This window comes from Leuciscus leuciscus (assembly GCF_965113295.1).
Source record: "Leuciscus leuciscus genome assembly, contig: HAP1_SCAFFOLD_434, whole genome shotgun sequence".
Lineage (NCBI taxonomy): Eukaryota > Metazoa > Chordata > Actinopteri > Cypriniformes > Leuciscidae > Leuciscus > Leuciscus leuciscus.
In genome coordinates, this window is record NW_028118305.1 from 43,599 (window position 1) to 56,379 (window position 12,781).

Here is a 12,781-nt window from a genome sequence, read left to right on the forward strand (position 1 = left end):
CACAAATTAAGATATTTTTGATGAAATCTGCGAGCTGGCTCACTCCTCCATAGGCTGCTAGGTAATCGATATCTGCCATCCCAGAAAAGTTAGTGAAGACAATGTTTAAAATAATCAGAGTGACTACAGTGGCTCAACCTTAAGTTTATCAAGCAATGAGAATACTTTTTGTGCGAAAAAAAAAACCTAAATCTGGTTTGTGCCGGCCTGGATCTGGCTTGTGCCGGCCTGGATCTGGCTTGTGCCGGCCTGGATTTGGTTTGTGCCGGCCTGGATCTGGTTTGTGCCGGCCTGGATCTGGTTTGTGCCGGTCTGGATCTGGTTTGTGCCTGCCTGGATCTGGTTTGTGCCGGTCTGGATCTGGTTTGTGCCGGCCTGGATCTGGTTTGTGCCGGCCTGGATCTGGTTTGTGCCGGTCTATATCTGGTTTGTGCCGGCCTGGATCTGGTTTGTGCCGGTCTATATCTGGTTTGTGCCGGCCTGGATCTGGTTTGTGCCGATCTGGATCTGGTTTGTGCCGGTCTATATCTGGTTTGTGCCGGCCTGGATCTGGTTTGTGCCGATCTGGATCTGGTTTGTGCCGGTCTGGATTCCTCCACTCGTGTGATAAAGCCGTTGATCGCGCTGGTGTTTTTGGAGGGGGATTCTCAGCTGAGTGACTCAACAATCCACTGGTTGTTTCTGTCTGATTCGTGACAGATTTAGAAATGTTGAAAGTGTTGAAAGTGATGCTGCATTGACCTTTTGACATTTAGAGTTAGTAGGAAATGGTTTCTGTTGTGTGTGTGTGTTTCCAAAACTTTGAGCGTGCCGACTGAGTTCCGTAGCAGGTTTACGGCCTCTGAGGACGCAGACATGAAACAGCAGAAATGCATCTATTCCAAACGCCAATGTTCTTTAAAGGTAGAGCAAACAGAGAAGTGGAAAACTAATGATCATTTCAAGAATAGTAAGTGTTTTCTGTGTTGAAAGAGTTGAGTTGTGTGTCCTGATGCCCTCTGGGGGTCGTGCTCAGATCCTTCCTCTTCTCCTGTCAGTCACAGATATTTGATCATAACACACAGGCTTCGCTCAATCTCAATCTGAATCTCAATCTCAATCTCAATCTCAATCTGATTAATTGAAATAGCAGCTGCCTTTACTGTGAACTAACATGATCATTTTTATTAACTAACATTAAAGTTTATGTCACATGCTGTCAGAAAATATTGCTCATTTTTAGGTAACGTTAGGTCAAGGTCAAATGTATTTATACAGCACCTTAAAACAACATGAATGCCGACCAAAGTGCTGCACAACAGACATAACAAAATATCACTTTAGTTCAAATTTAAATACTAATAAAAAATATCAGAAAAAAAACATAGATTAGAAACAGAGAAAATAATAGATTTAATACAAAACATCATCAAGCAATTAAAAAACAAAAACAATTAAAACTAAAAGTGTAATCAGATTAAGCGTAAGCCTGAAAAAAATAATGTGTTTTAAGAGATGATTTAGATATGGATAGAGTAGGGGATGATCTACTGGAAGAAGGATGATCAGTAATATCTGGGTTTGGATCGGAGCGTTCTCTCAGGAGAGCAGGAATGGAGAAGATCTGAAATAGACCATGAAGTGCTTTAAAGACAAATACTAAAACCTTAAAAAAAAAACTGAATTGAACAGGTAACCAGTGCTAACACAGGTGTGATGTGTTCGAGATAACAGTCTCCAAATCACTAAAACTCATGTCAGTTTAAATCTTGTGAAATCCCCTAATTTGCAGAAAACCGGCTTTAACTACACAGTTGATTTGTTTGTCAAATTTGAACTCCGGATCAAGAGTAACTCCCAGATTTGTAACTTTATCACGAATGTTATCTTGAAGGAGGCCCAGGGTGTGACTTACATTATTTAAAAGGTGTGAAGGGCCAAACAACATAACTTCAGTCTTTTTCTGATTTAATTGAAGGAAATTGTTGTCCATCCCAGTCTTGATGTCCTCTAAACAAGCTAGCGAAGAGGACCCTGAATCAGTGCCTGATTTTAGAGGAAAATACAGCTGAGAATCATCAGCATAAATATGATATGAAACTTTTATGGGACTCAAAAATAAGCTGCAGAGAGAGAGAGTAAATATAGAGAAAATCAGGTTGGACCCAGAATAGAGCCCTGGGGAACCCCACAAGTGACGGGAACTGAGCTGGAGGAAAACACTCCAGTTTCCACCGAAAAACTCCTGTTTGTTAGTTATAATGCATGAACTAATGTTAACAAATAAGGCCTTTATTTTTTACAATGTTACCAAGATTTTTGTCCAGCTAACAAAATGTTTTCTTAACGTTCCCATTAAGTTGTGAAAACGTTATTTATGAATGTTCTAGGAATGTTCAAAATGTTTTTAAAACGTTTTTTTCTTTCTTGGTGATGTGAACGTTAAGGGAACATTCAATTGTATCATTCTTCAAACATCATGAGAACGTTACTTTTGAATGTTTTACTGAACGTTCTGCAACAAGTAGCAACATTTAAGAAAACAGACACACATCCAGCTAAAGCGTTTCAGAAAAAACGTTCCATGAACGATGTATGAATAATATTTGTGTGCTGATGTTTTGAGAACGTTATTAAAGAGCAGATTCTCTGAGCGGAAGAGCGTTTGTTCATAACTGTGCCAGATCGTTCTCTGGTCTAAGAATCTAAAATATATACTTTCAAAACTCCTCAATTTAACCATCGAGAGTTTAAAGGCGGCACTTTTAAAAACACTAAAGCAGACGACGAAATCAGTCTGTATTTTAAAGTCATGTTTCTGCTGAATACACACACGCACACACACACACACACACACACTCACACACACACACACACACTGCAAAAAGGCGGTTTCCTGTGTCTTTATCTTTCTCCCACTCTCACCCCGTTTCTGCTTCTGTTTACACCAGCCTCCTCCTCTTCCTCTTCTGTTCTCTCTCTCCGTTTCTCATCCTCTCGTTCTCTCTCTATGACACATCACTCCCCCTCCTGTCTCAATCCACAACTCTGATTTCATGCTTTTCTTCTGTTTCTGCACGAGCTTCCGGTCGTTTCCCCTGCCGCGCTCCTTCAATCTGTCTCTGGATCTGCACACACACACACACACACACACACACACACACACACACACTCTCCCACTCGCTGCGTTTCTTGTGTGTTTTCGAAGAACACGTCTGTATTTAGACTGAGGAAAGTGGCCTGTTTTCTTTTTTTAGATTGTGGGATTTTTCCTCAAATCTCAGACCCCAGATTCTTTCCTCTCTGCGTCGCTTTGTTCTTCTCTTCTCGTGTGTTTGTGTTGAGAACAGCCGCGCTGGATCAGGTTCACGTTTTGGGCCTTTTAAAGTGTTTAATTTTGTGCACATTTCTGCAGCGCTTTATGTAATAGACATCGTTTCAGCTTCAAACAGGAGAGTAGCAGAATCAGTGATGCACACTTCATCAAATATGAGACCGGCACAATATCAACAAGCTTTCAATCTGTATTATAGATGGTTTATGTTACACTCTGTCAGTGACCTTGATGATGATGATGATGATGATGATTATGATGATTTTTCAGTATAAATAATTCCCATCAGAATTCAGGAAAACTTTAATACGCTTAAATGTCACATATCATTGATGATACATAATAATAATAAAATAATGTTCATGATCTTTAAAAGAAAAAGTGTTTAAGATAAATATATATATTAAAAAAAATTCTGATGAACACAAAAGAAGATATTTTGAGAAATATGTGTTTTGTCCATATAATGAAAGTCAATGGGGTCCAATTTTTTGTGGATTCCCAAAGTTCTTCTAAATTTCTTCTTTTGCAATTTGTGCACATCAATGAAGGTTAAACAATCGGTTTTATAGGTGGTTTATGTCACAGTGTCTCCGTGACGTTGTTAATGATGATGGTGACGAGGTGTTGCTGAGTCTCATTTTTGCTGCATTGAATTTTGTTGATATTTTTTTTTTTTTTTAAGGATTTTTATTATGTGCATCAACAAAGTTTGAACAATCCATTTTATAGGCGTGTCAGTGACTTTGACAATGCTTGCTTTCTTCAGTGAAACTTAAAAGAACACATTTTGAGAAATGTCTGTTTTTGTCCATATAATGAAAGTCAATGGGGTCCAATATTGTTTGATTCTGAATGTGCACATCAATGAAGTTTAAACGATCTGTTTTGGAGGTGGTTTGTTACACTGTATCAGTGACATTGATGATGATGATGAGTGGTTGAATCTGATGCCGTCAGTTTCGCAGGAAACGGACACACAGGAAGTGCTTGAGGAGCGCAGTGAGTGTGTGTGTGTGTGTGTGTGTGTGTGTGTGTGTCTCATCCAGCCCTCAGTTCCACATTAATAATGAAGCGTCCCTCGTTCAAAAACTCCCCAATGCAGCGACTCAATGGCCTACTTTCAGTCACCGCAGCCGACAGCAGAGAACCCTCTCCTCCAGGTGTGTGTGTGTGTGTGTGTGTGTGTGTGTGTGTGTGTGAGAGAGGACATTTTCACTGCAAGAATCACTTTTTAATAAATCATAATCTTACAGTATCAGGACATTGAGGGACCAACATAGGCTTTTGCACTCTTAAAAATAGAAGTTTAAAAGCGTGTTTTTCTCAGTGATGAAGCATTTTTTAATTCCCCAATAAATCTTTCAGTGATTCAGAGTCAAGTCAAGTTTATTTGTATAGCGCTTTTCACAATACAGATTGTATCAAAGCAGCTTCACAGTATTAAATTAAAATAATACAACAAAGTTTGTTTCAAGAGGAATTAATTGATTGATAAAATTAAATTAAATGAAGAACATTTAAAGAACTTTTAGTGGTTCCATTGATGTTACAGTTTTTTAAACTGCTTATACACTAAAAGTCTCTGAAATCATTCACTCCTGAAACTGCGGCACGATCTCTACATCACACACTTCTCTACATCACACACTTCTCTACATCACACACTTCTCTGCTTTACACACTTCTCTGCTTTACACACTTCTCTGCTTTACACACTTCTCTGCTTTACACACTTCTCTGCTTTACACACTTCTCTGCTTTACACACTTCATTCAAAACTAACATGCATTTATAAATCACTGCCATTTAAATGCAACACTGATTACCAGTGATCATGTGTGAAATACTTATATATAAGTTGATCACTTAGAAATAAAAACGAAATAAATGATTTCCCCCAATTTTCACAGTGAAACCGCTTGTTTCAGAGCCGCTTCACAGCAGCAACACGTTCAGATTCTGCTGTAACAAACCAAGAGTGTCGTTATTCAGATCAATTACTGTAAAATTCATAATTTTGTTCATTCATAATACATCAAAACTGTATTTACAGTGTATTTCTGCACATACGTGTGTGTGTGATAAACTCCTGAACCGAACACGTAAAAGACACGAGAGTGTGTTTCAGATGTGTGTGTAGTGTTGTGGGTGTGTGTATGTATAAATAGAAGAGTTTATATAGTTTTGAATGAAGTTTTTGCTTTTGCAAGATGTGTGATGTGTTGCATCTGGTGTGTTTTGTGGTTTTGAGTGAAGAGTTTTGAGAAAATGAGCCATAGTTTCAGAAATTGTGTGTAAGCAATATAAAAAATCGATGGCAATAAAGCAGCTTTATTTCAGAGTGCAGCCCAATATTAATTATGTGTAAACATCCTTATGTATCATGACAAACCCTGAAGCGCCGCATCACTTCAACACTGTCAAGGTTATATGCTTATTACTGAAACTGAAACTTTTTTCTAAATGTCAGTGTATGAAAGCTTTGAACAGAACAAACTCACATTTAGGAAATACATCACGTATTCTAGAAAACACAACAGGTTTAAAAAAGTTATTCTAGTCAGGCTTTATTAAAACATCATTTATTACAATAATTGAAAAATTGTGATGCTGATATTCTGATAAAAAAACAATTAAAGTTTAAATGATTTCATTTTAAAATGACTTTCACAATAAACACGTAAAACGATGATTCAAAAGAAGATTGTCATGTTAATTCTGTCAGAAATAATTCTACTAAGTCATTATTTTTTATATTGTTATATTTTAGAGTATACCAGTTCACAAATTAAATTTCTAATTCAAAAACATTAGTTATCAAATTCTTGAATATGAAACGGATTTTAATTTGCTCTTACAAAATGTTTTGGTTCTGTTATATTAGTTCTGACCAAAACACATTTATTTTGTTGTTGAAAGTAAAACTGAGAAGTTTTACAGTGTTTTTCTCTTGTGTTCGTAACGACATTTACATGTGCAGCTTTTATTCAGAGCAACTTACAAATGTGGAACAAAACAAACAACTCATCTTGAAGAAATACACAATTAACTTTCTGTGTGTGTGTGTGTGTGTGTGTGTGTGTGTGTGTGTGTGTGTGTGTGTCTGAATGTGAAAAAGAATTTATCATAAAGAGACAAAAATAATGATTTTATCGAACTCTACAATAGCAACATTTCTTTTAGGGTTTGATTTAGTTATGTTCAGTTTTACTAATATAAGTCATTCATATTCTCCATTAATGTGTGTGTGATTAAACTGTAGATTAAAGCATCATTAACCCCTTCAGTTTCCACGACTCAAACACTCAAACTCTCCTGTCATTTATAAAACAGACGTATATATAAACCTAAAAACACCGTAACCCTTGAAATGAAACTTGTTGCCGTTTGCGGTTGAAATGTTTTGTTGTGAGATTTTCCTCAGACGTGTTGTTGTCCGTGTGTGTGGTGTGTATTGTGTATTGTGTGTGTGTGTGTTGAGTTCATGTTCCTGCTTGAATCTTAGATTTTCCCCTTCATTGCCTCCTGCTGTCATGTGTGTTCTGATGGAAAACTGCTGCGCACACACACACACACACACACACACACACACACACACACACACACACACACACACACTGAACGCGGTGAGGAAACCATATTGTCGTATTGAGAGGGGAAGAACACGAGTGAGTGTCAGAGCATCAGTGGGACGTGAGAATCCGCTCTGACACAAACAGAAAACAGATATTTTATTTCCATACGTCTGTCAGTCTTCACAGAATCCTCAGATCACTGTTCGTGTGTGTGTGAGAGAGAGAGTGTGTGTGTGTGTGTGTGTGTATGTGAGAGAGAGAGTGCGTGTGTGTGTGTGCATGTGTGCGAGCGTGTGTGTGTGTGCGCGAGCGTGTGCGTGTGTGTGTGTGTGTGTGTGTGTGTGTGTGTGTGTGTGTGTGTGCGCGTGTGTGTGTGTGTGTGTGTGTGTGTGTGCGTGTGTGTGTGTGTGTGTGTGTGTGTGTGTGTGTGCGTGTGTGTGTGTGTGTGTGTGTGTGTGTGTGTGTGTGTGTGTGCGTGCGTGTGTGTGTGTGCGTGTGTGTGTGCGTGTGTGTGTGTGTGTGTGTGTGTGTGTGTGCATGTTGTTGAATGCAATATTGTTTCACTGTGATGTCGACGCTTCTCTCCATCTCAGTCGGTTTAACACACTTTCCTTCTCTCGACTGGACCAAATCCCCTTTAAATGATTGTAAGACACACAGAACATGTGATGAGAGCGAGATGGAGAACATGTGATGAACATGTGACGAGAGCGAGACAGAGAACTTGAGAAAGAGAGAGCGATGAGAAACATGTGGGTGATTCTTGTCAGCATGAATGTCTCTTTACTGTATGCCGTTTGTCATCGGGCAGAAGGGGTTAATTTTAGGCCTGTGTGTGTGTGCGTGCGTGTGTGTGTGTGTGTGTGTGTGTGTGTGTGTGTGTGTGTGTGTGTTGTAAGAAAGCTGATTCACTCTGTTTTATGAGTTTGAGCCGGTGATTCAGGACACTCGTCTGGTTCTCGTTCTTCTAACACACTCGCTCACAATTACAATACACTTTTGATTTCTTTTAATTCATTTTTAACTTTTTGGACCGATGTTGGATTTCGTCTTGATCTCGATTAGATGATTATTCTGTCCTCATTTACTCTCCTTCATGATAATTCTGTCCTCCTTCATGTCGTTCAAAACTGACTTTCTTTCTTCTGATATTTTGACAACATCAGGAAACTGAACAATTTTGGACCCCATTGACAAAAACACTGAGACATGTTTTAAATATCTTGATTTGTTTCACAGAAGAAAGTTTACAGGTTTAAACCACAGGATGATCAGACTTTTACTTTTTAAACTTTTTCTTTTTACTTTTTACCCTTTGAAACATCACTTATCGGGCTTATGCTACTCTGAATAATACCTGAACTTCGTATTTTGAGCACTTCTTGTGTTGTTGTTGTTGTTTGCCTCTTTATGATGACTCGCTTATATTAGTCCTAATTTGTAAGTCGCTTTGGATAAAAGCGTCTGCTAAATGACTAAATGTAAATGTGTAAATGTAAATATCTTTTCAAGTTCTGTCTAGCAGTGCAAAGCAGAATGTTCCTGATTTAAAATCTTTGTATTGTATTAATATACAGTCAGACCAAAAATGATTCAGACACCAGATATAATTTTTGATATTGTTTCACTAGTGTGATCAGGACACTATAGTTCATTAGTGTAAGTGAGGAGAGAAAAAATTAAGTAAACTGTGACATATTACACCCATATATTCTTCATACAGCGACTACCAGTGACATTTATACACATTTGGGCCCAAAACTGATTGGGACACTTTGAGCTGATCATGTTTTGCTGAAGTGTTTTGTCTTTAATTGCTAATGCTCTTTTTACACACAGACTGAACAAAATGAAGCATTGCTTGGTGATTGGTTGAGCTAAACTGGTATTATCTAATTGTGTAGTTAAATTTAACAGCTGACAGATATTCAACATAATTCATGTGTGAGACAGTCTAACAGAAGGACGGACAAAACCAGTCAAATATCAACTGAGTTCTGCTCATATTTTATTACCATTTTCTAAACTATAGCGAATAAACTGTGATAATGTGAGAAATGTTGAAGGAGTCTGAATAGATGTGTGTTTGACTGTGTGTGTGTGTGTGTGTGTGTGTGTGTGTGTGTGTGTGTGTGTGTGTTTGACTGTGTGTTTAATGTAAAGGGCAGTTGTGAAATTGTCACAAAATTGAAAGTTTAAACACTTTTTGTAAAAAGGAAAAAGTAATTAAAGAAGAGAAACAGAACTGCAGTTTGAGATTATTATTGTTAGTCCTGTAAAGCATGTCTTCCCCCGAGACACAAGCGTTGTGTGCCGGCACCAGAGAGTGTGTAACGCATGTGCTGAGGGGGTGCTAGATCACTGACAGGGGGAGCCGCGCAATTATAGGCTAAATATATATATATATATACACTACCGTTCAAAAGTTTGGGGTCAGTAAGATTTGTTTATGTTTTTAAAAGAAGTCTCTTCTGCTCACCAAGACTGCATTTATTTGATAAAAAACTATAATAAAAAAACTGTAATATTGTGAAATATTATGACAATTTAAAATGACGGTTTTCTATGTGAATATACAGTAAAGTAGGGGTGGGCGATATGGTAAAAATATCATATCACGATTTTTTTCAGGAAAATCACGATTAACGATTTTATCACGATTCTTTTTTATGTTGGTTTTACTATTTTGTGACTGAGCATTACAGCCAAACTAATGTCCATATTTTAAAAACAAAGCCTTAGGTAACAAAATATAAAATAAAAAAGAATGGCAGACGGGGCGAAGATAAAAAATATTTGTCATTATTTTCCTTGTTATTAAATATTAAGATCAAAGATACACATTACACACACAACTTAATATACAAATTAAATAAACAGTGCTTTGTTTTCAGCTACAGGTGTATATAACAGTAGCATTGAAGAAAGTAATTAAATGAACAAATATAAAAATAAAACAAAACATAGACTTCACTGTATAAATTATAAATTGATACTTATTAAAGCTACTATTAAAGTTATCAGTCAAGAGCAGTGAGTGATTTTCTCTTTGCATGTTGTTGTTTTATTAACAATAAAGGGATAGTTCTCCTAAAAAGTCAAATTGTCATAATTTACTCTCTCAAGTTGTTTTAAACTCGAATAAGTTTCTTTCTTCGGTTGAAAATAAAAGTTATTTGGAAGAATGTGACTTCCATAGTATATTTTTCTCCTATGGAAGTCAATGGGGACCAGCTACTGTTTGTATAGCCACATTCTTCAAAATATTAATATTAGAAAAATATTAGAAAATATTAGAAGGAAATTAATACAGGCTTGGAACAACATTATAGTGCATAAATAATGAGATCATTTTTATTTTTGGGTGAACTATCCCTTTAAGGACAAGCGGCAGCATGTTTACTATTACTACTGTCTCTTTAAGAGCTGCACTCGACGCGTCTTTTATACACGCATTTGACAAGCAGATTTTCTCTCAATTTTCTCAAGTTTGCTTTCACTTTAGACATCACCGACTTTGTTTATGTAAACCTTGTGTGTATTTGACAGTATTAGCACAATAAGACTCGAAAGATAACTTAGACCAGTATCCAGGCGCTGGTAGCCAGGCTTTTAGTGCATGTGAGCTTCACATGTACGCGCTGAGAAACGCACACGTTAGAACAGCGCATCAGCACGCGAATTAAATGTTTAACCGACAAGGCATTAAAGCACATGCAAATTATGAACTTTTGTGAACTGCAGTCCCGTTCCGCTGCGTTAACATTTGATCTGAATATACGTTGCGTTGTTCAGTATGTTGGGACAGAGGCGCCAGAACAGCAACTGAGAATGCGCGATACTACGATATTTCTTCAAAAGCAGATCGTGGAGACATTTTAATCGTCCACGATAAAAAATCGTCATATCGCACACCCCTACAGTAAAGTGTAATTTATTCCTGTGATCAAAGCTGAATGTTCAGCATCATTACTCCAGTCTTCAGTGTCACATGATCCTTCACAAATCAGTATAATATGATGATTTGATGCTCAAGAAACATTCATTATTATTATCAATGTTGAAAAACTGTTGTGTACAATTTTTTTTCAAAATTCTTTGATGAATAGAAAGTTCAAAAGAACAGCATTTATTTAAAATAGAATATTTTGTAACATTATAAATGTCTTTACTGTAACTTTTGATCAGTTTAACTCATCCTTGATGAATAAAAGTATTGATTTATTTTATTTCTTTCCCCCAAAAATAAAATTGAAATTCTTACTGACCCCAAACTTTTGAACGGTCGTGTTTAATGTTACAAAAGCTTTAGATTTCAGATAATGCTGTTCTTCTGAACTTTCTATTCATCATAGCATCATGAAATAAAAATGTAAAAAACTGTTTTTAACATTGATAATAATCATAAATGTTTCTTGATCATCATCAAACTCGGGGGGACAGGGCTTTTTCTGTAGTTGGACCTAAACTCTGGAACGCTCTGCCCCTCCATATCCGAACTGCCCCAACAGTTGAGTGTTTTAAGGCTTGTCTAAAGACTCATTTTTATTCTTTGGCATTTAACTCCGCGTGAGTGGTGTGGTCCTCTGTGGTAAGAACCTGATGTTCTTATTTTGTTTTAATAATTTTATATTAATTGTTTTGTATGTTCTGAGTCTTCTGTGCAGCACTTTGGAAACTTTGTGTTTGTAAAATGTGCTATAGAAATAAAGCTGATTGATTGATTGATCAAATCATCATATTAGAGTGATTTCTGAAGGATCATGTGACACTGAAGACTGGAGTAATGATGCTGAAAATTCAGCTTTGATCACAGGAATAAATTACACTTTACTATATATTCACATAGAGAACAGATGATTTACACTGGAATATATATATATATATTAATAAATGAGCAAAACTTGGCCACTAAATATTTAATATTCAATTATTTTAATGATCACAATTAAAGTTTTATTTTTCAGCATCCAGCATTCAATCAAATATTCTAAAAGATTTATTATTAATAATAATGTTATTTCAACATAATATCTCATTATTTCGACATAATATGTGTGCGTGCCACAAGCAAGATGTGCATTTGTAAATCCGGTGACTGCGTGCATTGATTTTTATTTATAAACGAGTGTTTTCTGTGTCAGTGTCGGCTGCAGAGATGAAGTTGACGATCGCCGTATCCATAGTGAACGCGCCTATAGAGAGAAATGCACAGAATGGTTTACATAATCAGAGAGTAGCCTTTTTTTTTTTCGTTTTGAATTATTTTGTTTAAAGACATTTCAAGCTTTGTGTATTTGATGTATTTCTCATGTCTGTGTGAGGCATACACTGAGTTTCGTTAAGTTCGTTAAGATTCCACAGAAACACAGCCTGAATATAATTGCTTCCAGAAATAATTTTTGGGGGTGCTATCGGGGTGCTTTGGTCTTTCTTGGGGGTGCTGAAGCTCATGCCCCTCCCTAGCGCCGCCCGTGTGTGTGTGTGTGTGTGTGTGTGTGTAGATGTGTGTGTGTGTGTGTGTGTTTGCGTGTGTGTGTGTGTGTGTGTGTGTGTGTGTGTTCATCAGGGTGTGTGTGTAGGTGTGTGTGTGTGTGTGTGTGTGTGTGTTCATCAGGGTGTCTGTAGATGTGTGTGTGTGTGTGTGTGTGTGTGTGTGTGTGTGTGTGTGTGTGTGTGTGTGTTCATCAGGGTGTCTGTGTAGGTGTGTGTGTGTGTGTGTGTGTGTAGATGTGTGTTCATCAGGGGTGTGTGTGTAGATGTGTGTTCATCAGGGTGTGTGTGTAGATGTGTGTTCATCAGGGTGTGTGTGTGTGTGTGTGTGTGTGTGTGTAGATGTGTGTTCATCAGGGTGTGTGTAGATGTGTGTTCATCAGGGGGTGTGTGTGTG

At 37.2% G+C, this 12,781-nt stretch overlaps 1 long non-coding RNA gene across 1 annotated transcript; it reads right to left on the minus strand.

The window, feature by feature from the left end:
- Positions 1-1,375: 1,375 nt before the first annotated feature.
- On the minus strand, positions 1,376-7,159 carry LOC309491683. Its single transcript, XR_014203252.1, has 2 exons — positions 2,905-7,159; positions 1,376-1,603 (listed from the first exon to the last, which is right to left on the minus strand). It is a non-coding gene; the product is annotated as an uncharacterized lncRNA (long non-coding RNA).
- Positions 7,160-12,781: the final 5,622 nt, after the last annotated feature.